This window comes from Capsicum annuum, chromosome 7 (genome assembly GCF_002878395.1).
Source record: "Capsicum annuum cultivar UCD-10X-F1 chromosome 7, UCD10Xv1.1, whole genome shotgun sequence".
Taxonomy (NCBI): Eukaryota; Viridiplantae; Streptophyta; class Magnoliopsida; order Solanales; family Solanaceae; genus Capsicum; species Capsicum annuum.
The window spans coordinates 168229593-168257578 of NC_061117.1; the positions used below are offsets into that span (position 1 = coordinate 168229593).

At 38.0% G+C, this 27986-nt stretch overlaps 1 pseudogene; it reads right to left on the reverse strand.

The window, feature by feature from the left end:
* Window positions 1-12374: 12374 nt before the first annotated feature.
* Window positions 12375-27986, reverse strand: part of LOC124885811 — a 22425-nt pseudogene continuing 6813 nt past the window's right edge.

A 27986-nucleotide genomic window follows, 5' to 3' on the forward strand; every position in this document is an offset into this window, starting at 1 on the left:
TTTTTCTATTTCTTTTCTTTTTCTTTTTCTTTTTGTTTACCAGATCCAGCCCTACTTTCTTTTTCTTCTATTTTACCCCTTGTTCATACCTATGTTACACTATATATCTCTATGATAGCCACCCTCAACTTAGGATTTTTTCCTGTGTTGAGGTACATACTATCCAAGGAGGACTATGGACAAAATGGTTAAATTGTAACATAAATAGGAAGGTGAATAGTTAAAATAAAAAAAATAGGCTTACAAGGCTCAAAATACAGATCAAGGGATATCATTTAGGCTAAAAGTGGTCTAGGATAAAAAATGGACTATGATCCTTTCCTAACTAACTATCTTTCAATGTAGGCAAGACTAACTAGACAAGTTTTGAATTTAACATGCAAAGGGAACAAGGTAGAATCTCGCACACACATAGCACAGAGTCAATATCACCAACTACTACCTATCAAGTTCATGCAATTGTCAACATATGGTTATCATATCCCTAATTCTAATGCCATAACAAGATCCACAAAGTTCACACATATATACATCAACACAGTTCTAAAAACTCAAATTTTTTATGGCTATCAAAAATTAGTCAAAATATGACTACTATACTAAATACTCCAAATTTCCTAATTACATAAAAACATCATAATACAAAAAAAATATGACACATAATTATCCTAGACATGCCAAATACACAACCATAATGCAGCCGATGGGAAAAGAAGCATGGCAACAAAAAACCGTGGCAGCTTGGTATGCCCAGCCCCAATGAAAAACTATGCATTATCCTAAATGTGCTAAAACAAAAAAAACATAGGGCAGTGAGAACATATTTGAGATGCACTAGGATCCTGAGTCAGTAGCATCCCCAGATATGGACATATAATATGACAAAGGCGGTGGTGAAGATGGTGGACTACTGGATAATGCATGCACTACTATAGCGCCACTCCTCTTCCTATCTAGGAATGCAGTCACTAAAGAATTATGTCTATCTTTTTTAAGGTCCTCCTTCTCTTTTATAATAGGATCCTATAAATTGTGTAAGTGACCTCTCTTAGTCCCTACTGCTGGGACTTCCTCATAATCATTTACAAGTAAGTCAAAATGCCTCAGTGCATGCGGAGGTGATATCTAGACTATGAGGGGTATCATTACGGGAGTAGTTGCTACACAGTTCTATGCAAGAGAGCGTACCTCTACTCATAGGATAGAAAAATCCTCCCTTATCTAAAATAAATATGGTGCAGCTGTCTCAGTGTATCAGGATGTAACCCATATCTCTAGATTATTAATCTATGTTTGAAAATTGATATGCAGCTCTGACAGTATGGCTCTCTAAGTATCCTCCTATCTAGACTCTGCCTGCTAAAATCTAATCCTAACCCCTGATCTTATCTGCCCAAAGAGGGTCATTATTTGGGTCTCGACAACCTTCAATTGAGCAGTTATTGCCCTCTGGCTATCCACTAGGCTCTAAAAAAACTCAATAGATATGGTAATCATACTTGTCATAGCATCTATAGTAGATAGGTGATCAGGTTTGGTAGATGCACCAACCAGCGCTGAGGTCGAAGCCAGGGCTAAAAAGAATTAGCTTGTGTCCTCTCTCCCTAAAAACTCAAACCCAGAGTATCTTTCTGCTTTCTAATCTCCATATCTACACCAATACCCATATCATCTATATGTTTCTCATCAGGCATTATGGAAACTATCGGGCCTTTAATTTGGGCTAGTGGTATTGCTCTCTACTGTTTAGCTCTCCTAGAAGTGACTGGACATGCCAAACCTATTATGGTCCTCGTCTGCACAGTCACAATGGTAGTCAAACTCTCATCAATAACTATCAACTCAATCAAATCATCGCATAGCCTCTATATCATACAAGGAAATGGCATGTAAGTTAGCTCACCAAAGTCTCTATCGTGTAGATCATACCTAAGGATGGAAGAAAAAGTAATATCATAACCAATCATCAAGAAAAAAACTAATATAGCTCTCTCCCATGTCAATGTTTTATCTGAAGTAGTGGAAAGCAGGCTGTATCAAATTAGTAATTATCATAATTTAGCCTATATTGTCAATAGGCCCTACTTGATCACAGCTTGTACCTCAATCAATATGGTTTAATCACTCTGTAGTGAAATACAATCAGCTATCCACCTTTCCATCTTAACTCTCTCAGCATTATGCTCTCTATCCTATATAAGATGATGATCCCATATGATCTTCAATCTGTGGTTGCACTCTTCTATAGATACAAGTTAATATAATTTGGGCCCTCTGACTAGTGTCTGATCAAGTTGTGGCTGTTGTATAAATATGATAAATCCTGGATGATGGTTCATGGGAAGGACTACGGTGTCTCTGTAAGATGCATAAAACTCCTGCACCATATCCAAGCTATAAGAACTGAGTGGCCTAGTCATCCACCCTAGTTGGTACTTATCAAATCCTACCCTCAGCTTTGGTAGCCTCTCCAGCCTATATAAGTTGATCCAACGCTCCTTATATATACATTTTGTAGGCATTCCAATCTCCTATATAGTGTTTTCAAGCTTCTATATATACTAAATTCTTTCCACACACCACCTCAGATATTCCTCTTTGGGAGGTACATCTGGGCATATGCGGGTACGAGTGCCTATTGTGCAATATGGGGTGCCTATATTGTACCCTCCTTAGACTGAGGGTACCTCTGTTTGTAGTAAATGAGTGGCTATACCCTCCTTATACTAGGGTACCGCTGATGACTACTCCTGCTCAACCTTCTTAAAAGAATCTTGGGACCCCTCCTCAGAATAAGGGTCATGAGCATCAACCTATAGAGCCAACTAAAATCTATCTCCTCCTTATCATCATCATCATTAGGTGGAGGAGTATGTGGTTGATATACCCTTTCAAACTTCATCCTTATTCGAGCTACGGCTGACTGAGCACCTTAGTGAGTCTGTCCTCTCGTGACTCTACATGTCACCTTAACTGCAGCATCAACACGACGCTGCCTCGGATACTCTTCCACCCAATAGCTAGGCTCGAAAGACTCTACCTATTTCCTTAAAGTACCAACTACTTTCTTCTTCATCACTTTAGGTGCCATATGTATATGAAAAACTAGGTATTAGTTTTCAGCAAAAGTGAGGGATAGTGAAAGTTGACGAAACACTCAAAATTTAAATTTTCAAATTTTCCCTCACTTTTCAAACCCCTATAACCCATTTGAAATCCCAATAATCCCAATTCATACACACTAATCAAGACTCATGACTTTAAAAGCAAACAAACATTTTCAACTCTTGATATTACTTTAATTCTTTCAAGTTCAACTTTCGGTTAGGGCCTAACTTAGAATTTTAATTTAAAACATTGCCCTACATTATGATTTTAGGCTACTTCAAGGATCCGTCATATGATCATGATAGTTTTTATACATGTAGCAATGAAATGCACATATCAACTTGTTTCAACAATAAATAAACCAATATGTAACCATTGGGAGCCAAGAAAGTTACCTCTTATATTAAAATTCCGAAGAGAATAATGAAGAACTCAAGCAAAGCCAAGGTTGGAACTTGTTTTTAGCGTATTTTGACAAGTTGGTATCTCAAAAAAGTATCAATTTCACCTTTTCTCAAGTGTGGGGTTGGTTTATGTTTAAAGTGGAAAATTTGTATTCAACGAGAAAATTAAAGTTTTGAGGATTAGAATGAGTTAGAATGAGGGTTAGAATATTTTTATATAGGTGGGTGTTGTAATAGGTCATATTTAAATGTTTGTAGTCCCATAATTTTAATCAAAAAGTGGGCCCAATGTTTGCCTACTCGCGGCTTCCACCTTCGCCCAATAGCCTAGTAGCTGTGGCCTGCATGTGCTGGGAGAAAGTGTCGGGACAAAATCTTTGGCCCACTTTTTTGCAACTCAGACTTGGCATGTTGACATGTTTGCAGATACTTATGGTCCCAGAACCAAAGTTTTAGGTCCCAAAAATAAAATTAGGTGCCAAAGTCCATAACTTACAAATTTTCTTCCTCAAAATTTCAACCTTTCATTACTCAACTTGCCGTGTGGAACTTGTGACCATGATGGGATGATCACGTAGTCCCTTTACCTGGAAATCGATGAATGTAGCAATGTTTACCATATTTTGTATAAGGCCTAACATCTAACAACCTACAAACATAAAAACAATAAAAATGTAAACAATAAAATATAGTGGGTTGCGTCCCACTCAATGCTTGATTTAATGTCACCGCATGACGTGGCTATGTTGGTTACTCAAACTTCACTAACAAACCCATTGGTTGCCTTTCATGCCATGCTTGATTTAACATCATGGCACAACACAGAAATCTTGATTACTCAGAATTCATCAATATACCCATAGGAATATCCTCAAGGGTTATCAATACACTCAATAACAAACACTACCCTCATGTTGGTTGGCTACTTCATAGACTTTTAGATGTTGAATGTTTCCTCCTCACCGTTGACTTAGAATTTCAGTTCACCTTTCTCTATGTCAACCATAGATCTTCCTATGGACATTAATGGTCTTCCCAAAATAATGGGCATATTGGTGTCAACCTTACAGTCCAAAATGACAAAGTAAGCTGGGAAAATGAATTTATCCACCCTAACGAACATATCAAAAGAGATTCCCACAGGATTCTTCACTGTGTAGTCAGCCATCAATAGATACATCGAAGTCAATTCCAGAGGATTCAAGCCTAGAAGATTAAAGATGGCCAGCGGCATCAAATTAATATTGACCCCTAAGTCACACAAGGATTGGGCAAATCTGGATGACACAAAAGTGCATGGTATAGTGAATGCTTCGGGGTCACCCTTTTTCTATGCCAAAAACTTAGTCATGACTGTACTATAATGGTGCACACCCTTAACATCCTTAAAAGTCATTTCTTTCTTTCATGTAATCAACTACTTTATGAACCTTGCGTGTCCAAGCATCTGCTCTAACGCCTCAAGAATAGGTATGTTCAAACTCAATTCTCTCAGCATCTTAATGAACTGTTTGAACTTACCTTCCTTTTTTTTACATTAGTCACTGAAGAAAAGGTAGGGATGGTCTCAGAATCTATCCTACTTCAGACTCAATAATCAAACCCTTATATTTATCTTTAGCAAATGTACTTCTAACACCTATTAGCTTCTTAAACTCGATAACAGGCGTCTCATTATCAACAATTTCTGTAGAAGGTAGTGAGGGATCTATAGTGGTGGTACCACTCCTCTTGGTAATAGCAAGTATGTGACTGTCGATTTTCAAATCTTGCACTATGTTGCTCGAAAGGGTACCTGGCAGCCTCTGGTTCAGAGTTGCGGTCATCTTCCCAAATTGATGCTCCAACTTCTTGATAGCAGTGGCATGTGATTTTACATTCTAGGTCAATCCTATAATATCAGACTTAATATCCTTAAAGCTAGTCTCCTGATTTTCTTGACCTTTCACAAATTTAGTCAGCATCTCTTACATTTGATATTTTGCATTGCATCTACTAGATGGGATGTATTTATCTCCGTTCTCTCTGTAGTCATCCTTTATTCTCCAATCACTATCTCATTCTCTACTACGATCTTTGTACCTATCACAAGATCATGGTTTCTTTGGCCTTGGTCTCGAAAACCCATGATTTGACGATCTAGATAATTAGTTTCCTCTTTTAATTTAGACTCATATGTTCTGAAAGCTGACCCCTATGCTGCTACTACATTCCTATTCTTAGAATTTTTTGCTATAAACTGCTTTACTAAAAGCCTTAAATTAGTCCTAAGTAATGCATTTTCTTGTGTTATTATATATCAACTTCTTTCTAATCGTAGGAAGCACCAATATCATAAGTGCCAAATACCCTTTTAGCCTCCCGAGTTTGCCACCCTTAGTTAGTGAGTAAGATTCGATCTAACATACTTGAAGCTACCTCCCAATGTAGTATCATAAAAGCTCCTCTAGAGATAGTGTCTGCCATGGCTCTGGAACTGATAATCAAGGCTCTGTAAAATACCTCTGATAAGCTTTTTCCTGATAACTAATGGTTTGGCATCATGCTCTGCTTCTTCTTAAACCTAAACCAAGCCTCATACATGGACTCTTAATGCAGCTTCCTAAAATTATAGATCTCTTCCTTAACCTGCAACATCATTGACGAAAGAAAGAACCTATTTAAGAATTGTATGTGCAACTCATTCTAAGTCATGATAGAGCCTTTTAAAGATTCCCCTAACTATAAAGATGTTAATCCTATAAGTGAGAAGGGTAAAAGCCTCAGTCTAAGTGCTTCCTAATTTACCCCTAGATTCATATACGGGTTACAGATCCTAAGGAAATTTGCAAGGTGCAAGTTTGTATCAACAGTAGGCAATCCTGTAAACACACCCTTCAAATTTTAAAGTTGGATCATAGCACTCGTGATGTCAAATTTGATTTCTGAAGTAAAAATATGAGGTACTATGGCTCCAGTCTCTGTCGGCTTAACATATCCCATATCTTCTTCATCATCTATATATAGCTACACGTACTGATATGCTGGGATAACTTGAACATGGACAGCTCTTTCTTTATTTTTATTCCCATCGAGTGTTGCTTTGTGGTATACTACTTGTCTCTGTTTAGCTAGATCCGTATCCCTAGCTATCCTCTAAGCTTCTTCTGTTTCTCTCCTTTCAGCTTCAGCACCAGTCTGATGATTAACAATATGTTGTACTCCTTTGGTAGGAGGTACAATATCCCAAATCCTTTCAAGATTATCAACTTTTTTTGGCTTAGACATCCTACCAGGTGTTTATAGGATCGTCTTTGGATTCGGATTCACTGGGAGTTAGGGATTGCCTCGGGAGTTAGGGATTGCCTCTACTCCATGTGTTAGGCATGCACCAGCATATGCCTAACTAAGAACAAAAATAAAAACTAAAAGCCCAAATGCTGCAATAACTTAATCCATAAATCAACACTGTGTTCCTTGGTAATGGTGCTAATTTCTTGATGACATACAAGTAATACCTCTTGTAAAATCATGGTACAGTCACTGTCAACTTATAGTAAGCCAACAAAGGTTGGGGTCGAATACCAAAGGAACATGTGGTTTGACAGATCTCAGTAGTTACCGTCTATGGTCAAAATAGGAAAGTAAATAGGGGGATTTGTTTATAGTCTTCTTGAACAAAGAATACTACCTACGGTTTGGCAGGGCATAGAAGGCACCTACGGTTTGGCATAGGGCATAGGTGCAGACCATAGATACTAGATGGCCAATTTCCTACAAGCTAGCTCTCAGGATTTTGGGATTTTTGGTACCCGCTTTGTCTGTATATGGTACGTAGCTGTACATGCGGTCCATTGGTTGATTTAGTAGGTGCTGGGAGTTAGTTTTTCAACTCTTCTTTGAATCTTGAACATTCATTGATCACGATCAAGCCAAAAAACATCAAAATAATCCATAACGGCTACAAAAGTGGCTAAAAGCACCACTTTTATGAACTTATCATCCAAAACATAGTTTCCTACAAAACATACCTAAAATGGATCATATCTAATAAAAAGGCATCAGAAACTTACATATTTTTCTTATTTAAGTGTCAAAAATGCTATATTTCTATAGTACATTACATGGCCAAGCCCAGGTTCTGGTCGTAACAAAGGTGGTATTAGAGCCTAGGTTCATGGTTAATTGGGTATCCACAAAGCTGTGTCAAGTAGAGTCTCTTTTATGGGTGTGTATTTCACTATACTTATAAGGGAAAGGCTATGAGACATCTCTGAGTGTTTTCTTTTCTTGTTTTCTTAATTTTGGGCTATAGAGTCAATGGTCTACGGTCCTTCTAATTTCTATTTTTTTTCTTTCAGATCATGCCTCTAAGAAGATCTGATATTCATAGAACTTCTTCTATCCCATTTGAAGACAATGTGGACGGAGCTCGTCCAACTTCTGGGGTCTATACCAAGTCAAGGGTAGTTGTATCTAACTGTCCTCATAGAGTCCCACCTATCCCCATTGATTCTACTTCTGAGAGCAATAATCATACTGAGTTTCCTCGAGGATAGGTTACTAATGCTGAGTTCTATCGCTTCATTAAACTATTGACCCAATTGGTAATGTCTCAGTCACAACAGTTAGGTTCTGTTGGTAGTTCTATGGATTCGTCTGAGGCTACTAGTGTTTGACAATTTATGTGGTTGTATCCTTCTATGTTTATTGGTATTAAGGTTGAGAAAGATCCTTAAAGTTTTATTGATAAGATGGAGAAGATCTTTCAATTTATGCATGCTTTCGAGGTTAAAGTCGTAGAGTATGCTTCCTACCCATTGAAGGATCTAGCATACCAGTGGTATGAAGAGTGGGAATAGTTGAGAGGAAAAACTATTAGTTCTTCCTTGTAGGATAATTTCTCTAGTGTATTTATGGATTGCTTCTTTCTTGAGGAGTTGAGGAAGGGAAAGGCGGGAGAATATCTTAACTTAAAAAAAGGAAGAATGATAGTCAAGGATATGCCTTGAAATTTCATTAGTTGTCCCGATATGCTCCTGAGTTGGTGTGTAGGTTATCCCGAGGCTTAATTTAAGAGAGTAAGGTTGCCTTGTTAAATAAGGATATGGATATTTCTCGGTTTATGGTTTATATGCAGTTGGTCAAAGAAGAGAAAAAAGAAGCAAGATGCAATTGATGGCAGACAGAGTAAGAAATTTAAGTAACCAGGAAAGGGTGGAGGTCAATAGTAAAGTGTAAAGTAGTCTAAGAAGAAGAGATAGAGGAGTCTTAACTCCTATTTGATGGTTATATCTCCCTACCCAAAGTTATCTGGTGACTAATATTTTAAGGGAGATGATGCTTCTAGGGAATAGGGTGCCCAATCTAAGGCTAGTGGGTCCTAGTCAGCACTATCCTGCCCTCTCTGTATATTCTATGGTTAGCACCACGATGGTCAGTGTGAGAAAGGGAGGAACCAATGTTTTCATTATGTCTAGATTAGACATATATAGTAGGATTATCCCTCTAGAGTTTCTTCTGGGGCAAATAAGGTTCATGTTTCCTGTTTATCAACTACTACATCAAAGGGTGCCAATTCTGGCTCCGACACTGGTTGAAACTGCCTTTATGCTCTCACCACTCATCAAGAGTCTGAGGAATCTCTGGCTGCCATTACTAGTATATTAAAACCATTTTCTTGTGATGTGTACTATTTACTGATTTGAGGTCTACTCACTTTTATGTGGCCCTATTTGTGGTTGTGCATTTTGGTTTTGGTCCTGAGTATTTGTCGGACCCTTTTTCTATTTCTAGCCTGGTGGATGACTCTGTGGTTATTAGAATAGTTTATACGGGTTGTGTGGTATCTATTGGTAATAGATAAACTCTGGTAGACTTGATAGAGTTAGACATGATTGACTTTGATATTATTTTAGAGATTCAACAATGCTTCTCTAGACTATCGAACCCATATGCTCGTATTTAAATTCTATAATGAGCCAATTATTGAATATTAGGGAAGTTCCCAAGAGCCTAAGAGGAGGTTCATATCATATCTTAGAGCCCAAAAATTAATTTCTAGAGGTTGTCTATATCATTTGGTCTGGGTTAAGGATTCTACCTTGGGGGTCCCATCCTTATATTCTGTCCCAGTGGTAAATGAGTTTCCTAAAGTCTTCCCTGATGATCTCCCTAGTGTCCCTCATGATAGGGAGATTGATTTTTGTATTGACCTTTTTTCGAATGCTCGCCCTATTTCTAACCCTCAGTATAGAATGGCTCCAGCTGAGTTGAAGATACTCAAGGAATAGTTGCAAGACATTTTAGATAAGGGTTTCATCCATCCTAGTGCATTCCCATGGGGTGCAACTGTCTTGCTCATGTGTAAGAGGGGTGGTTCCCTTCCTATGTGCATTAATTATCAACAATTGAACATAGTGATGGTAAGGAATAAGTATCTACATTCAAGAATTAATGATTTATTTTATCAGCTCCAGGGCGCTAAATTTTTTTTGAAGATCGATCTTCGGTGCAGATATCATTAGCTAAAGATTAGGGAAGTGAATATCCCTAAGACAACTTTCTATACCTGGTATAGGCATTTTTAGTTCTTGGTCATGTCTTTTGTCTTGACCAATGCCCTAGTGGCATTCATAGACTTGATGAATAGGTTCTTCCATCAGTTTCTAGATTTATTCGTGATTGTCTTCATTGATGACATTTTAGAGTACTCCAAGTACGAGGCGGATCATGTCGATCACCTTCAAATTGTGTTGCAAACCTTGAAAGATCAGTAGTTGTATGTCAAATTCTCAAAATGCAATTTCTTGTTGTGTGTTGTTATATTTCTGGGTCTTATTGTATCTAGTGAGGGGATCATAGTGGATCCCCAAAAGGTTGCGGTAGTTAAGAAGTGGCCTAAACCTATGACTCCATCTGACATTCGGAGCTTCTTGGGTTAGCTAATTACTATAAAAGGTTTATGGAAAGTTTCTCTTCTATTGCTGCCCCATTGACCAAGTTGACTTAGAAGATGGTGAAGTTCTTATGGTCTGATCTTGTGAGGGTAGTTTTGAGAAGTACAAAATAGTTGACTTCGGCTCTGACCTTGGCCTTGCCAAAGGATACACATGGTTTTGTGGTCTATTGTGATGCCTCCCAAATGGAACTTGGTTGTGTAATAATGAAGTATTTCAAGGTGGTTTCTTATGCCTCTAGGTATGTAAAGATTCATGAGAAGAACTATTCGACCCATGACTTAAAAGTGTTAGTTGTGGTGTTCACATTGAAAATTTGGCGTCACTATCTGTATGGGGTCCATGTTATTTTATTTTCTAATCATAAGATCTTGTAGCATGTGTTTACTCAGAAGGAGATTAATCTCAGGTAAAGAAGGTGGCAATAGTTTCTAAAGGACTATGATATAAGTCTTCGCTACCACCCAAGTAAAGGTCACATGGTTGTTGATGCTCTTAGCTAGTTGTTGATGGGTAGATTGTCACATATGGATGAGGATACGATGAAATTGGTGAAATATATTCACTGTTTGGCTAACCTTGAAGTCCGTCTCTTGGATTCTGAGGATGGTGGTTTGTTTGTGCCACAGGTGGTGGAATCATCTTTTGGTTCTAAAATAAAGGAGAAACAAGTATTAGAACCTTTCTTGATAAAGATAAAGGATGATGTGGGTAAGCAGAATGTGATGGACTTTGAGATCAGTGGAGATGGTGTCTCGAGATACCAAGAGATTTTGTGTGTTCCCAATGTTTATGGGTTGTGATACACCCAAATTATAACTCTCTTATTCGAGAGTAAGCGGTCGCTGTCAAATATAGAAACCAACTGGGTTGGGGGTCGAATCCCACAGGGAATACCGTGATCACTAAGTATTATGACTATTATTAGACTGTTGATCTAAGGCTTCAAAATAAAAAGGGTTTGGAAATGTTAACGGTGTTCTTTTGCATTAATGTTACACAAAAGTCCAGCTACTGAGAGTAAATTTAGATGTAATTCCAATATGAGGAAATTAACTTTGAGTTATGCTCACCAAGATGCTCAAACAATCAGGGTTGTGAGTTAGTGTTCAAATTCTAACTTATGTATCCAATTGCAAGAATTATTGAATTCTAAAGATTACCCATGTGTTTCTCAACCTAATGATTATTTCCCCCTTTCCTTCTCTCAAACTTAAAGGATTCATGCATTATTCAATAAAATTCTCACGAGGGTTGATCCTGCTAAGGCATCGACCTATTAACCCAAAGGGTAAACCTATGAAGCTCATGTGAATCACTTCTTTTTCCAACATCCACTTTCTTGTCAGACAAATGGAGTTCATGGGCTCACTTCTCAAGTTTTCAACCAAGAGATGTCATTAAAATGAAGAAAGATTCATGCAATTTCGATAGATGTTAGAAAACAAACCCATTCACAACCCCAAAATATTTCTCTATATCAAGGCTCCCACAACCCTAGTTATGAGAGTTTCGCTACTCATCTCCATGTCAGAAATCAAAGATATATTGATGTCCATAAATAACTTCATAAGAGTACTTACAGAAGTCACAATACTGTTCTTCTCGATCTTTGATGGAAAATATGAAAACTAATAATCACGTCTCAATCTCTAGATTCAAATCTCAATGAAAAATAGTACAAAGCTCTCAATAGAAGAAAAAGTATGAAATTGAAGATAAAAAATATGGAATAAACCCTAATACTTGGTATTTATATAATTCTAGAACTGGGGTTTTAAAATTAAAACTCATATTCTCCGCATTTTGGTTGACGGGTCAAGTGATGGTCCATAACTGGTTCGATGGCTTGTCTTCTGCATCGCTGCAGGGTGTCCAGTTACTCTATATTCTGCTTCTGGGTGGTGGGTCATGTGACAGTCAGTCACAGGTCTGACGTTCCATTCCCTGCATCATCGTAGGGTGTCCAGTGACTCCACGTTTTGCTTTTGGACGACGAGTAGTGCGACGGCCCATTACAAGGTCGACGGTTTATCGCCTGCATCATGGCAAGACTTCCATTGATGATACCTTTTGTATTATGGCGATGGTTCAGGGCCGATGGTCTATCGCCTGGACCTTCTCACAGGTCGTCCAGAGTCTATGCCTTATACTTTTTGTCGATGGTTTAGACCAACGGATCGTTGCAAGGTTAACGGTTCGTCGCCTAAGTCGTCGATGCTTAATTTTCCTTTGTTTTGCTCAGTTTGTCTAAGCTATCCTTCACACTCAGTCCTTACCCTGAAAAAACTAAAATAACATGTTAAATACAACCATGGTTGCTTGAAAACACACAATTATCCTAAGGAAAAAGCTTAAAATGTTCTGTCAAAAGATGGAACATCAAACACCCTCAACTAAAAGTAGTTTCTTGCCCTCAGCAACTCAACACCGGGATACATATATGAATAACATCATGATAGGTAGTTCACAATAAAACTAACACAATCATATAATCATTCCACTACCCATTTGGTTATGTCATTTCAACACATATGGATCCCCGGCAACGGCGCCAAAACTTGATACGCCCAAATTACAACTATCTTATGTGAGAGTAAGTAGTTGCTGTCAACTATAGAACCCAACTGGACTGGGTGTTGAATCCCATAGGGAATACTATGTTCACTAAGTATTGTGATTGTTATTAGACTGTTGATCTAAGGCTTCGAAATAAAGAGGGTTTGGAAAAGTTAACGGTGTTCTTTTGCATTGATGTTACACAAAAGCCCAACTACTGAGAGAAAATTTAGATGTAATTCCATTGAGAAGAAATAAACTAGAGTTATGATCACTAAGATGTTCAAAACAATAAGGGTTGAGTTTGTGTTCGAATTCTAACTTATGTATCCAATTGGAAGAATTATTGAATTCTAAAGATTACCCACGTGTTTCTCAACCTAATGATTATTTAACCCTTTACTTATCTCGAACTTAAAGGATTCATGCATTATTCAATAACACGCTCACAAGGGTTGATCTTGCTAAGGCATCAATTTATTAACCCAAAGGGTAAACCTATGAAGCTCATGTGAATCACTTCTTTTCCTAACATCCACTTTCTTGTCAGACAACTAGAGCTCATGGGCTCACTTCTCAAGTTTGCAACTAAGAGATGTAATTAAACTGAAGAAATATTCATATAATTTTGATAGATGTTAGAAAACAAAACCATTCATAACCCGAAAATAGTTCTCTACATTAAGGTCCCATAACCTTAGTTATGGAAGTTTAGTCAAATATAGAACCCAACTGGGTTGGGTGTCGAATCTCACAGGGAATACCGTGTTCACTAAGTATTGTGACTGTTATTAGACTGTTGATCTAAGGCTTTAAAATAAAGGGGGTTTGGAAATGGTAGCGGTGTTCTTTTGCATTGATGATACACAAAATGCCAACTATTGAGAGTAAATTTAGATGTAATTCCAATGAGAAGAAATTAACTAGAGTTATGCTCACCAAGATATTTCAACAATCAGGGTTGTGAGTTTGGGTTTGAATTCTAACTTATGTATACAATTGCAAGAATTATTGAATTATAAATATTACCCACATATTTCTCAACCTAATAAGTATTTCACCCTTTACTTCTCTCGAACCTAAAGGATTCATGCATTATTCAATAACACTCTCACGAGGGTTGATCCTTCTAAGGCATCACCCCATTAACTCAAAGGGTAAACCTATAAAGCTCATATGAATCACGTTTTTTCCCAACATCCACTTTCTTGTCAGACAAGTGCAGTTCATAGGCTCACTTCTCAAGTTTGCAACCAAGACATGTTATTAAAATGAAGAAAGATTCATGCAATTTCTATAGATGATAGAAATACAAACCCATTCACAACCCCAAAATAGTTCTCTACATCAAGGCTCCCATAACCCTAGTTATAGGAGTTTAGCTACTCATCTCCATGTCAGAAATCAAAGTTATTTTAATGTTCATAAATAACTTTAGAAAAGCACTTACAGAAGTCACAATACTGTTCTTCTTGATCTTTGATGGAAAATATGAAAACGAATAATCACGTCTCAATATCTAGATTCAAATCTTAATAAAAAGTAGTACAAAGCTCTCATTAGAAGAGAAAGTATGAAACTGAAGACAAAAGATATGGAATAAACCCTAATACTTGGTATTTATATGATTCTAGAACTGGGGTTTTAAAATTCAAACTTAGATTCTTCGCATTTTGGCCGATAGGTCATGCGATAATCTGTCCAGGTCCGATGACTCATCGCCTGCATCATTACAGGGTGTCCAGTGACTCCATAGTTTGCTTTTGGACAACGATTCAAGCAATGGTCCATCACAGGTCTGATGTTCCTTCGCCAGCATCATAGCAGGGTGTCTAGTAACTCCATGTTCTACTTCTGGGCGACGGGTAGTGCGATGGCTTATCGCAAGGTCAATGGTTCATCACCTGTATCATCACAGGACTTCCAATGATGATTTCTTCTGTATTATGGCAACGGTTTATTGCAGGGCCGACGGTTAGTCTCCTGGACCATCGCAGGCCATCCAGAGTCTGTACCTTCTGCATTTTGTTAAAGGTTTAGACCAATGGATCATCGTAAGGTCGACGGTCTATCGCCTGAGCGATCGCTGCTCAATTTGCCTTTGTTTTTCCTAGATTATCCAAGTTATCCTTCACACTCAGTCCTTACCCTGAAAACACTAAAATATAATGTTAAATACAACCATGGTTGATTGAAAACACACAATTATCCTAAGGAAAATCCCTAAAATGTTCCGTCAAAAGTCGGAACATAAGGTTATGAGGAAAGATCTTAGCCGAGTCCCATGAATCGCATTATATGGTTAATCCTAGTTCAACAAAGATATATCATGATCTCAAGGATATATATTGGTGGAATAGCATAAAGCGGTATGTAGCCAACTTTGTGGCTAAGTATATAGTATGTCAACAAGTGAAGGTAGAGCTCATGAGGCCTCGGTGGGCTATTTCAAAAAAGTAAACTATCTGTGTGGAAGTAGGAGATAATTAAAATAGATTTCATTACCGGTCTTCCGTGGCCGCGGAATAGTGTGACTCTATTTGGGTCACGTGGATAGGATGACTAAGTCTGCTCACTTCTATATAGTGAGGACTAATTATTTTATCAAGGACTATGTAAAGTTGTTCACTCAGAAGTACATAAATTTGCATGGTGCATCTATCTCAATTATCTTAGATCATAGTACTCAGTTCTGATTACATTTCTGGTGCTCTTTTCAGCATGGTTTGGGGACTAGAGTGAGCCTTAGAACTGCTTTTCACCCACAGGAGGATGGGCAAGTAGAAAGAACCATTCAGACTTTGGAAGATATGATAAGAGCTTATTTAATTTACTTTTGTGGTAATTGGTTTGACCACTTTCCCCTCATTGAATTCTCCTATAACAATAGTTACTATTTTAGCATTGGTATGGCTCCATTTGAGGCATTGTATAGTAGGAGGTGTAGATCTCATATTGGGTAGTTCGAGGTTGGTGAAGCGGGGATGTTTAGCTTGAAGTTGGTTCAACATGAAATGGAAAGGGTGTAGGTGATTCGGGATATGCTTAAGACTACCCAAAGCCATCAAAAGTCTTATGTGAATGTAAGGCGAAGAGAGTTGGAGTTTGAGGTGGGAGATTGGGTATTCTTGAAGGTGCCCCCATGATGGGAGTAATACGATTTATGAGGAATGGGAAGATTAGTCCCTCATATGTTGGCCTTTACTTGGTTTTAAGAAGGGTTGGTAATATGGCATATGTAATACCCCAGAAAATTTTTCATTGAAATTTTGTGCGTAAACGTGTTGGGTTCTATCCTCTAGAATGAATTATAAATTTTTTGTGTGGAATATCTTAGATTATGACCCACCATTACATAGAGTATCGAATAATCTTTCCAACGATATGTTGATCAACCAAAACGGACACCCGAGCGATGAGTTATGAACATTCCAATCGAACCGTGAATAGTAGTGAACAGTAAAACGTGCAAGAAAAAGTACTGAGGCCTGGCGTATTTTTACTCCAACTTTAAATGATCATAACTCCTTGTACATAATGATCTGAGTGATCTACAATATATCAACACAAAACTCTACGAGTCCTCTTTCCAATGAAATTAGTTTCATCCAATTTGTCTATCAGAGCAAGAAGTTATGGTCGATCTACTTCAGCCTATCAAAAGTAAATTTTTGAGTCAACATCAAATGATCATAACTCCTCGTACACAAAGATCTGGGTGAGATACTATATATCAATGGAAAGATATGAGAGTGCTCTTTCTAATGAAATTGGTTTCATCAAATTTAGATATCGGAGTAAAATGTTATGGTTGATCTACTTCAGACTATCAAAATAGTCAACCAAAGGACAGATTCAAGAATTATTTGATTTTTAAGGAGCGTTTTGGTCATTCCCCCTCACCCAAAATCCGTCCAAACCCTATATTAAAGCCTAATAGAAGCATTATATGTTATATTTCATCAAATTCCTTCAAAAAGAAAACCCTAAGCTCCTACATCCAACTTCAAGAACCTCTAAAGTTCACCATTAATTCTACAAATTTATTCAAGATTCCAAGTTCCTAGTTCAAGGACTCCAAGACCCATCATTCAAAGGCATGATTAACATCTCAAAAATGAGTATCGATCTAAACTTTATCATTTAAGGTATGTGGGGGTTTTCAACAAGAACTCTCTTTTGATCTTGTGCCCAAAAGTAATTTTCTTTACAAAGGCATGATTTTTATTTGATTTTTTTATGAATTTGAAGCATGAACCCATATCTTATGATGATTATTATGAAATCTTGATGTTTATGATTTTAAAAGATGAATTTACATGTGTGGAGATATAAAGAATGAATCTTGAACGATATTTATCATGATTTTGATATTTGGGCCGTGAATCCCCATTGGAAATTGTATTTTTTTAAGAAAGTGTGTGTTATAAGCACGTTGATGTTGAATATTTGACATATTTTGAATGATTTGGCCTTTTGGTCTTAATGGAGTTGTTTTGAACTCGAGGGTGAAAGAAATCCACAACGTGGTTGATTTTGATAGATGGAAAGCATGATGGCTCCCGATGTATATTTATATATTACTGAAATTATTTTGTTGTAGATTATCTTTGAAATGATTTGAGCTAAGTCCGGGAGAAATATTTAGCACCGAGTGGGAGGTATAAAGCGACCTTACTTCCCTAGAACTACGTGCCCTCATAGGAGTGAGCCTAAGATTGATTTATATAGTGATCACTAGTTTGTGTGGATTTGATATCAATAGTCCTACTTCGATGGCAAGGATAGGATGGCCTTCCCCAACGTGGTTTGTACGTTGGACTCCATGTAGCTCACATGGTTTATGTAGGTTATAGGATCTCCCAGTGTGTGTGTTTCCTTGTGTCTACGGTGAACGGTGAAGTGATTTGAAAGTGGAATTGTGAAAGTTATTCTGTCAAAAGATTTAAATGATATTTACATTATGAGAATTGATATTCTTGGTGAACTGAAAGTGATTGACAAATTATATGATGACTTACATGTGTTATTATACTTATTTTATCCTCTCATGATTATGATGATTTTCTTCGGGATATGTGAGTCTTTTATACATCCTATATATTTCTTATAAATATTTATGATGATGACATTTATAAAACTGCATACACCCCCATATACTCGATTCCTTTCCATGGTACTAACCCATATCTTCAGATATGGGCTGTATTTTTTTGGAATGTAGGTTCAGGTGCTCAGTTCCAGGTTTGATAGTGATTCTTCGGGCATGCTATTCTACATCCTCTGTTGTGGTGAGTCCTCATGTTCCGAGGACGTGATGTCTGATGCTGGTTTCACAAAATTGTTTACATTTGATAACTGAGTATGAGTCAGTTGGGGCATGTCTCAATGGCTCGCTGGTTTTATTGATTCTCTTAGAGGCTTGTCAGACTAGTATAGATGTTGGTAGTTAACTAAGAAGTCATATTTTGTTATCTTTCTGAAATTCTTTTATTCTTGGATGATGATTACTTTGTTCATATTGGAGGGTTATTTATGGAAACCCCGTTGATTTGTGTTGAACTGAATGAAAATGGCTCAAAGGGTTAGCTTGGGGCTACTCGTAGCCTCAAGCGTTGTGTGATGCTCTAGGACCCATTTTCGTTGCGTTACAAACTTGGTAACAGAGCCTAAGGTTTTAAGGTGTCCTAGGGAGTCTGACAAGCCGTGTTAAGTAGAGTCTTTACCTAGAGGCTACAAGACATTTTAGGAAAAAGTGTGATTCTTTCTTTCATAAGTATATCGTGCTTAAAGTGTCTCTCTCTGCTGTTGATTCATGCTCTCCTCTTTCAGAAATATGCCTCTATGTTGAGCGAGAAGAAATAAGGATGGTCAGCAACCTCAACCTGCTGACCCATTGAATAAAACGTGTCTCATGCTGAATTTCGGGTAGCCTTTCAGGTGCTGGCCCAAGCTGTTTCTACAAATATTCAGGCCAACCCAGCCCCGGCTCTACAGCAGTAGGGAGGTAATTCAGCTGCTTCCAGGATCAGTGACTTCATGCGGATGAATCCAGCGGAATTCTATAGGTCGAAGTCTGATGAGGATCCACAGTTATTTTTAGAGGAGGTGCGGAAGATTACTCAGGTGATGCATGTATCTGAGGAACATAGTGTGGAGTTGGCTACGTATAGGTTGAAAGACCTTGCTTATAACTAGGTTGTTGATTGGAGGAAAGGTAGAGGTGAGGGAGCTGTCTCTACAACTTGACAAGAGTTCCAGGATGCATTCCTAGATAAGTTTTTCCTTTTGGAGATGAGGAAGGAGAAGGTGAAAGAGCTTATGAACCTATGACAGGGCTTTATGACTGTTACGGAGTACTGTCTAAAGTTCGATCAGTTGGCCAAGTATGCTCCTAACTTAGTGGCTGATAATTTGGCTAGTATGAGCAAGTTTGTGACAAGAGTGTTTAGTTATGTGGTTACAGAGTGTATGTTGCTATGCGGAATAGTGAGATAAATCTTTCGAGGCTAATGACTTATGCCCAATAGATTGAGGTAGACAAGATTAAGGAGAAAGATAGAATGAGAGGGAATAAGAGAGTTAGGTCCGAGCAGCACGGACAGGGTTAGACTAGATCGTAGGGAGAGAATCGCCCTCAGTATTAGGATCGTTCGTCTATGCCAGCACCGTCATCTGCTAGTGCTCCTATGCCTAGAGGCAGGCAGTAGCAAGGTAGCAGGTCATATGCATCCAGGTCCCAGTACAGTACTGGCAGTAAGCCAAATCGTCCCCTGTATCCTAAGTGTGGTAAGGCTCATTCGGGTGAGTGTTGGGGTGAGAAGAGGGGTTGTTTCCAGTATGGTGACATGGGTCACAGAGTTAGGGATTGTCCACAGGATGGACAAGGGCGTCATGACTATCGCCCTCAGATCCAGACTCAGACTGTTAGTGCTCCAGTTCCAGCGACTCGCCCAGCCCCAGCTCAGGGCGCCTCTTCTAGCAATGCTGGCAGGCAGTGCCAGAATAGATTCTATGCTTTACCATCCCGCCAGGAACTGGAGGACTCTCCCGATGTTATTACTAGTATGCTTCGTATATTCCAGTTTGATGTGTCTGCTTTGTTGGATCCTGGATCCAGTTTCTCATATGTTACACCTTTGATTGCTGTGAATTTTGAAATGAGTCCTAAGATTATTCCTGAGCCTATCCTAGTTTCTACCCCAGTGGGTGATTCCATTATTGCCCAAAAAATATATAAAAAGTGTCCTGTTACCGTTCTTCATAGAGTCTTGTTGGCTGGTCTGATTGAGTTAGACATGGTAGATTTTGATGTGGTTTTGGGTATGGACTGGTTGTATTCTTCGTATGCCTCTATTGATCGTCGGACCCAAGTGGTCAATTTTTAGTTTTTGGGTGCATCCATGTTTGAGTGGTCTAGGAATTCTGTGTCACCCAAGAGTCATTTTATCTCTTACCTCAAAGCTAGAAAGCTTATTTCTAAGGGATGTATTTACCATTTGGTTAGAGTCACAGACACTAAGTCTGAGACTCCAACTCTCCAGTCTGTTAACATAGTCAATGAGTTTTGTGATGTCTTTTTGGATGATCTCCCAGGGATACCTCCTTATAGAGAGATAGAGTTCGGGATTGATCTTCTTCTCGATACTCAGCCCATTTCTATTTCTCCTTATCGTATGGCCCCTGCAGAACTTAAGGAGTTGAAAGAACAACTCAAATCTACTAGATAAGGGTTTCATAAGGCCCAGTGTTTCTCCATGGGGTGCTCCTATGTTATTTGTGAGAAATAAAGATGTCTCTTTGCATATGTGCATTGATTACCGCCAACTGAATAAAGTCACCATAAAAAATAAGTACCTCCTTTCGAGAATAAATGATTTTTTTGACCAATTGCAAGGTGCAAGTTATTTCTCAAAGATAGACCTTCGTTCCGGCTATCATCAACTCAAAGTTAGGGAGTATGACATCTCAAAAACTGATTTCCAAACTCGTTATAGCCATTTTGAGTTTCTTGTTATGTCTTTTGAGTTAACTAATGCTCTGGCAGCTTTCATGGACCTCATGAATCAAGTGTTCAGACCATATCTGGATATGTTTGTCATAGTGTTCATCGATGATATACTGGTGTACTCCCGTAGTGAGGATGAATATTTTGATCATCTTCGAACTGTCTTGCAAACCCTTAGAGATCACAAGTTATTTGCCAAGTTCAGTAAGTGTGAGTTTTGGCTAAGGTCAATTGCTTTTTTGGGTCATATCATTTCTTTCGAGGGTATTAGAGTTGATCCCCAAAAGACCGAAGCTGTTAGAAATTGTCCTAGACCTATTTCTCCGACTGATATCCAAAGTTTCTTGGGTTTAACTAGCTATTACCACCGTTTTGTTGAGGGTTTCTCCTTTATAGCATCTCCTATGACTCGGTTGACCCAAAATAAAGTGAATTTCTTGTGGTCCGAATCTTGTGAGAAGAGTTTTCAGGAGTTGAAGACTCGACTCACTTCAGCCCCTGTTTTGACTTTGCCTGATGGTGTTGATGGTTTTATGGTGTACTGTGATTCTTCTAGATTTGGGTTGGGTTGCGTATTGATGCAGAAGGGTAAGGTGATAGCTTATGCTTCTAGACAGTTAAAACACCATGAGAAAAATTACCCCACCCATGACCTTGAGTTGGCTGCTATTGTGTTTGCTTTGAAAATCTGGAGACACTATTTGTATGGTGTCCATGTTGATGTTTTCACTGATCATAAGAGTCTGCAGTATGTGTTTACCCAGAGAGAATTGAATCTTAGGCAGAGACAATGGTTAGAATTGTTAAAGAACTATGATATGAGTGTGCGGTACCATCCGGGCAAGGCCAATGTTATGGTGGATGCCCTAAGTAGAGTGTCCATGGGTAGTGTTTCGCATGTGGTAGAAAGTAAGAAAGAGTTGGCTCGTGATATACATCGTTTGGCTAGATTGGGGGTTAAGTTGTTTGACTCTGCTGAAGGTAGTATAGGGGTTCAGAGTAGTTTCGAATCTTTCTTGGTTTCGGAAGTCAAGGAAAAGCAATACTTAGATGCTAGTTTGGTCAGACTGAAGGATTTAGTCAAGGACCAAAAAGTATAGGTTTTCTCCCAAGGGGGAGATGGTATGTTGATATTGTAGGGTAGATTGTGTGTCCCGAATGTTGATGATCTGAGACAGAGGATTATGGCTAAAGCGCATGGGGCACGATATTTTATTCATCCTGGTGCCACCAAGATGTACCGAGACTTGCGAGAAATCTATTGGTGAAGTGGCATGAAGAAAGATATAGTAGCGTTTGTAGCTAAGTGTGCAACATACCAACAGGTTAAGGTTGAACACCAAAGACCTGGTGGTATGATGCAAGAGTTTAGTATTTCCACCTGGAAGTGAGAAGAGATAAGTCTACTCATTTCTTACCTATTCATACTTCATATATTGTTGAGGATTACGCTAGATTGTATATTCGAAAGCTAGTCAGACTGCATGGAGTTCCCTTGTCTATCATTTCGGATAGGGGTACTTAGTTCACTTTGCAATTTTGGAAAGCTTTTTAGAAGGGTCTTGGTACCCAAGTGCTTTTGAGTTCTATTTTTCATCCGTAGACTGATGGTTAGACTGAGCGGACCATCCAGACCTTAGAGAATATGTTGAGAGCTTATGTACTTGACTTTAAAGGAAGTTGGGATGATCACGTACCGTTGATAGAGTTTGCTTACAATAACAGTTTCCACTCTAGTATTAGCATGGCTCCGTTTGAAGCATTATATGGGAGAAAGTATAGATCACCCATAGATTTTTTCGAGATGGGTGAAGAGGCTGTGAGTAGTTTTGATTTGGTATTTGAGGCTATGGAAAAAGTTAAGTTGATTAGGGAAAGGTTGAAAACTGTGTAGAGTCGTCAGAAGTCATATGCAGATGTTAGAAGGAGAGACCTTGAGTTTGAAGTTGGTGACCTAGTGTACCTGGAAATTTCTCCCATGATGGGGGTGAAGAGATTCGGAAAGAAAGGGAAGCTTAGTCCCTGTTATGTTGGTCCTTACAAAATTCTTAGCTGTATTGGTAAGGTAGCTTATGAGGTCGAGTTGCCTTCCGAGTTGTCCTCTGTTCATCCAATATTCCATGTCTCCATGCGTAGAAAGCATATTAGCGATGTTGTGGTAGTGGATTCCTCTGTGAGTGCTGACATTCAAGAAAATCTTTCTTTTGATGAGATTCCTGTTGAGATTCTTGATTTCAGTGTCCAAAGACTAAGGAACAAAGAAGTTCCCTTGGTCAAGGTGTTGTGGCGAAACCAATCTGTTGAGGGTGCAACTTGGGAAGATAAGGCGGATATGCGATCCAAGTACCCGAACCTATTTTTCGCGAACTCCGATCAAGCCGAAGGTACCGATCTTTCCTAAATCATGCACTTTTGATAAAAGTTGCAGCAGTTCATCTGTCATTTATTAGGTGTTCAGCTGTAGTTTCTTGAATTTATGCATTCTATGTTGCATTCGAAGTGAGAAACGATGTGGTGATGAGTCTAACAAATGGTTTCAGCTGTATGCTCTTTTCCCTATATAATCTTGGCATGTCTAACTTCATTCGAGCAAGAATTTTTCCAAGGGGGGATGATGTAATACCCCAGGAAATTTTTCTTTGAAATTTTATGCGTAAACGTGTTGGGTTCTATCTTCTAGAATAAATTATAAATTTTACATTTGGAATGTATTAGATTATGAACCACCATTGCGTAGAGTATCAAATAAGATTTACAACGATATGTGGATCATCCAAAATGGACTCCCGAGCTCCAAGTTATGAACATTTCGATCGAACCGTGAATAGTAGTGAACAGTAAAACCTGCAGGAAAAAGTACAAAGGTCTGGCATATTTTTGGTTCAACTTTAAATGATCACAACTCCTTGTACATAATGATCTGGATGATCTACAATATATCAACAGAAAGCTCTGTGAGTCCTCTTTCTAATGAAATTGGTTTCATCCAATTTGTCTATCGAACCAAAAAGTTATGATCGATCTACTTCAGCCTACAAAAAGTAAATTTTTGGGTCAACTTCAAACGATCATAACTCCTCGTACGCAATGATCTGGGTGAGATACTATATATCAATGGAAATATATAGGAGTTTTCTTTCTAATGAAATTGGTTTCATCGAATTTGGATGTTGGAATAAAACGTTATGGTTGATCTACTTCAGACTATCAAAATAGTCCACCAAAGGACAGATTCGAGAATTATTTTATTTTTTAGGGGCGTTTTGGTCATTCCCCCTCACCAAAAATCCGTCCAAACCCTATATTAAAGCATATTAGAAGCATTATATATTATATTTCATCAAATTCCCTCAAAAAGAAAATCCTAAGCTCCTACATCCAACTTTAAGAACCTCCAAAGTTCACCATTAATTCTGCAAATTTATTCAAGATTCCAAGTTCCTAGTTCAAGAACTCCGAGAACCATCATTCAAAGGCACAATTAACATCTCAAAAGTGAGTATCGATCTAAAGTTCATCATTCAAGGTATGTGGGGTTTTTCAACAAGAACTCTCTTTCGTTCTTGTGCTCAAAAGTAATTTTCTTTACAAAGGCATGATTTTTATTTGATTGTTTTACGTATTTGAAGCATGAAACCATATCTTATGACGATTATTATGAAATCTTGATGTTTATGATATAAAGCATGAATCTTGAACGATATTTATCATGATTTTGATGTTTGGGTCGTGAATCCCTATTGAAAATTGTGTTCTTTTGAGAAAGTGTCTGTTATAAGCACATTGATGTTGAATATTTGAGATATTTTGAATGATTTGGCCTTTTGGTCTTAATGGAGTTGTTTTGAACTCGAGTGTGAAAGAAATCCCCAACGTGGTTGATTTTGATAGATGGGAAGCATGATGGCTCCCAATGTATATTTATATATTATTGAAATTATTTTGTTGTAGATTATCTTTGAAATGATTTGAGCTAAGTTCGGGAGAAATCTTTAGCACCGAGTGGGAGGTATAAAGCGACCTTACTTCCTTAGAACTACGTGCCCCCGTAGGAGTGAGCTTGAGGTTGATTTATATAGTGATCACTAGTTTGTGTGGATTTGATATCAATAGTCCTACTCCGATGTCAAGGATAGGATGGCTCTCCCCAACGTGGTTTGTACGTTGGACTCCATGTAGCTCACATGGTTTATGTCGGTTATAGGATCTCCCAGTGTGTGTGTGTTTCCTTGTGTCTATGGTGAATGGTGAAGTGATTTGAATGTGGAATTGTGAAAATTATTCTTTCAAAAGATTTAAATGATATTTACATTATGAGAATTGATATTTTGATAAACTGAAAGTGATTGACAAATTATATGATGACTCACATGTGTTATTATACTTATTTCATCCTCTCATGATTATGATGATTTTCTTCGGGATATGTGAATTTTTCATACATCCTGCATATTTTTTATAAATATTTATGATGATGATGTTTATAAAACTGCATACACCCCCATATACTCGGTTCCTTTCTATGGTACTGACCCACATATTCGGATGTGCGCTGCATTTTCTCGGAATGTAGGTTCAGGTGCTCAGCTCTAGGTTTGATAGTGATTCTTTGGGCATGCTTTTCTACATCCTCTGTTGTGGTGAGTCCTCATGTTCCGAGGACGTGATGTCTGATGTTGGTTTCACGGAATTTCTTACATTTGATAACTGAGTATGAGTCAGTTGGGGCATGTCTCAATGGTTCGCTAGTTTTATTGATTCTCTTAGAGGCTTGTTAGGCTAGTATAGATGTTGGGAGTTGACTAATAAGTTGTATTTTGTTATCTTTCTTAAATTCTTTTATTCTTGGATGATGATTACTCCGTTGATATTTGAGGGTTGTTTATGAAAACCCCGTTGATTCATGTTAAACTGAATGAAAAATGGCTCAAAGAGTTAGCTTGGGGCTACTCGTAGCCTCAAGCACCGTGTTACACTCTGGGACCTATTTTCATGGCGTTACAGCATATGAATGGGATTTTCCCTCTAGCTTGAGTTTCATTCACCCGGTGTTCCATATGTCCATGTTGCGGAAATGCGTGGGTGATTCTTCGTTGGTTGTTCCCTTGAAAAACATTTGTGTTTCAAATTCTTTGTCTTATGAGGAGGTCCGTATAAAGATCTTGGATTGGCAAGTTCGTTAATTATGGATGAAGGATGGGGCTTCGGTAATGGTTCTGTGGCAGAAGAAAAAGTTCGAGGAAGCTACTTAGGAAGCGAAGGAGAACATGAAGTCCAAATATCCATTTCTATTCCCTATTCTAGAAATTTATGCTTGAGGTATATGTGTTCTTAACATCTTTGTTTTCTATCTTTGTAAAAGAAAGATTGAAAATTTCCTTTGTATTTGGCTTCTTGTCTTAGCAGTAAGAGTAATGATATTTGAGGTCTAATCATGCTAGAAATGCCTTGTCCCATCATTCGAGGATGAATGATCCTAAGTGGGGAGACTGAAAAACCATGGACTTTGTCCCTTGAAAATTTCCTGATCTTTGAGCTTACTACCTTGGTTACAACTTGACCCCATGAGTCATAGGGTGACTTGATGGGTCATGTGACCCAATAGTAAGGTGACAAGTGGATCTGTTCATTTTCTATCTGGGTAGACTTAGGGGCATGAGTCTTGAAGACTCGTGATGAGTGGTTAGGACAAGTCGTAACCAAATCATGTAAGTGAAGTCTAAACTGGTAGGAAATGAGTCGATTTGAAGTCTTAATAGCTAGGAAATGAGCCGATTTGGTCATTCGGTCGACTATGACCCAAATTAAATCATACTGACACCTTGTACAGGTTAACCCTGTTATGTAATCCATTTTCACTACTTCCCACTTCCAAGTAGGCACTACTAGAAATTACCCCTATGGTGACGGTTGCAAAACCTTTGCAATAGACAAAAAAACCGTTTCCATAGCTCTACCTTAATGGTTCAGCAAGCGTCCTATAGGTGGGCATTGCGATAGGTCTATGGCAATGGTTTATGTGATGGTTGTCTGAACTATTACCATAGGTCAACCTATGATGATGATTTCAGAAAACTATCCCATAGCTTGACCTACGGCGACGGTTATTTGTTGACTTATCGAGATGCCTTTTTTCATCCTTTGCAACGGTTGCTAGCCGTTGAAATAGCCTGTATTGCGACACTTTTGTCATTATGTTGCAATGCTTTTTGAGTTCCTATTACGACTATTTTATAACTTATTGGGACACATTTTTTCATCTATTGCAATGGTTACTAACCGTTGCAATAGATTCTATTGCAATGACATTAAACCATTGCAATAGCATCTATTGCGACGCTTTTCTTATTATGTTGCAACGCTTTTTGACTACCTATTACAACTATAGCATCACTTGTACTAATGTAAATTTTTATTTATATAGATAATAAATTATAATACAATATATACGCATCACAAAACAAAATTATTTATTAATAATCTCATAATCGAAAATATGCAACACGCTAGTAATTTAAACCCAAAAGCAAAATGTTAATCAAGTCCGAATGATCAGTTAAGTTTTTACATAGTAGCAAGTTTGAGTATCTATAAGTTTCAAGAAATTGAAAAAAAAACTATATATATTAGAGCATTTATCAACAATCCAAAAATCTTCTCAAGTAAATTCAATGTCTTCATCACTTTCTACATTTTGTACACCTATAAAAAGAGAATGACTAATATAAATTAGCACTTAAATAACAATATATTTCTATTTACAACACACCAAAAATAACATATCATTAATCCAACAAATGGAAATGAATTCATAGTAAATATACCTTTATTAATAACTTTTCTATTGCTATTTATAAAGAATCAAAAAAATAAAAATGTTATATCTCGCTGTAAATGTTCCAAGGCTTACCTTGCATTTCTGCCAGAGTTTGTTTCCAAGGCTTGAACCCGAACCTATGACCTGTTGGT